Source organism: Pteropus alecto, unplaced genomic scaffold, assembly GCF_000325575.1.
Source record: "Pteropus alecto unplaced genomic scaffold, ASM32557v1 scaffold1430, whole genome shotgun sequence".
NCBI classification, from domain to species: domain Eukaryota; kingdom Metazoa; phylum Chordata; class Mammalia; order Chiroptera; family Pteropodidae; genus Pteropus; species Pteropus alecto.
The window spans coordinates 17,650-19,877 of NW_006431384.1; the positions used below are offsets into that span (position 1 = coordinate 17,650).

The 2,228-nt window shown below is 36.5% G+C and overlaps 1 pseudogene; it reads right to left on the reverse strand.

The window, feature by feature from the left end:
* Positions 1 to 1,602: 1,602 nt before the first annotated feature.
* On the reverse strand, positions 1,603 to 1,721 carry LOC112470971 (annotated as a pseudogene).
* Positions 1,722 to 2,228: the final 507 nt, after the last annotated feature.

Sequence of the window (2,228 nt, forward strand, 5' to 3'; positions counted from 1 at the left end):
TAAAAGCAACAAATGAACAGGACAAACAGAGACTCATGGACATGGACTATAGACTAGTGGTTACCAGAGGGTAGAGGGTTGGGGAGCAGGGGGGAGATAGACACAGTAAAGGGGGTCAAATATAGGGGGGTAGGGGTAGGGTGAAGTGGGTAAAAGGGATCAAATATATGGTAGCTGATGGAAACTGGACTTTGGGTGATAAACACACAATAGAATATGCAGATGTCAAATTATAATGTACACCTGAATATTATATAATTGTATTAACCAATGTAATACCAATAAACTTAATTTAAAAAAATAGAAAAAGCATCAAGAGAAAAGCAGTTAATTACTTAAAAGAGAGCACCTATAAGACTGGCAGCTGATTTCTCAAAAGAAACTATACAGGACAGAAGGGCTTGGCACAAAATAGTCAAAGTCATGAAAACTCAGGATCTTCAACCAAGAAAACTTTATCTAGCAAAGCTATCATTTAGAGTTGAAGGACAGATAAAGAGCTTCTCAGACTAAAGAAAAAGCTAAGGGAATTTATCAACACCAAGCCAGTGTTACACAAAATGTTGGCGGAACTTCTTTAAGAAGAAAAAACATGTATCCAAAACAGGAATAAAGAATGATAATAACTACATTCCTATCAACGAGTATCTCAAACAGAAAAGAATTAAATGCTCCAACCAAAAGATAGAGTGGCTGAATGGATAAGAAAACAAGACCCCTACATATGCTGCCTACAAGAGACTCACTTCTGATTAAAACACAGACTAAAGGGAAGGGGATGGAAAAAGATATTGCCTTGATGGACCTAGAGGGTATTGTGCTGAATGAGATGGGTCAGATAAAGACAAATATCACATGATTTCATGTACATGTGGAATCTAAAGAAGAACATAAATGACAACAAAAAAATGGAGATAAACTCATAGATACAGAGAATATTTTCAGGGCTACTACATGAGAGGGGGTTGGGGGGATGGCAGAAAAAGGCAAAGAAATTAGAGGTACGAGCAGATAGTTACAGAATAGACATGGAGATATAGAGTATAGCATGGGGAAGATGGTTAATAATGTAATAAATATGTAAGGGGGAAGTGGGGCACTAGATTTAGTAGGGTGATCGCTTTGCAAGTTATGTGGATCTCTGATCACTATGCTGTACAATTGAAACTGTTATTTTATTGTATGCCAACTATAATTGAAAAAAACTCATTGAATCGTATAATGTAAATAAGAGCACCTAATTGTCTATTATATTTCAATAAAGCTAGAAAAAAACAAGTAGGAAGACTTTTAAAAAAAGAATAATAAGTGCAATGATTTGATTTACAAATTCATTAACACCCTTGACTACATTAAATACTGAAAAGAATCCCCAAACAATCCTTGATCACATTAAGTGATTGAAGATGGGTCAGCACCCTAGCATTGTAAAAGGGAATGAACAAAGCATTAATTATACGTTTCATGTATGAATCATATTTCAAGAAAACCAAATAGTTCGGTTTTTTTTTTTTTTTTAGGCGAGGCAACCCTTGGTTGACCTCACAGATTGCAAGGAACTTGTCAGTTTACAATCCCTTATTTTTTTATTTTTATTTTTTACACCTACAGCACCTGGTCTTCCTCAGTGGTCTCCCATCCAAGTACTAACCAGGGCCGACCTTGCTTAGCTTCTGAGATCAGATGGGATCGGGCTTGTTCAGGATGGCATGGCCATAGACATTGTCATTCTTTATGGGATAATTTCAGGCAATGAATGTAGAAAAATTATAAAGTTAGAAAAAACATTTTGCAACACCTAATGAATGACTGGATCTAGGTGATAACTCTCACTGGCTGCTAAAACTAGCATGTGGTGGTTGATATGCCCTGTGAACATGCACCATGGTTTTCCCGGGACAAGACCTGATTTATATTAGCTGTCTTATCATCATTACTAATACTATGCCTTTCTTCACCCCCTCTACAACCTGGTAATAGGAAACTTTGTAATGAATGTGGAAGGCTAATAACACCTGAAAAACTGCTTTATCATAAAACCACAAAAAAAAAAGACATAGAGATGTTAAGTATCTCCTGATAGGCGGTGGATGCAATAGGAATTATGAAGCACCACCTATGACATTTTACTGCCAAATATTCAAGCCTGAATTGATGAAGCCTCAAGCTCTATCAGTTTACACTCAACACCTGTGAGAAGAATATGTTAAGAAAGAAGACAGGGGTTC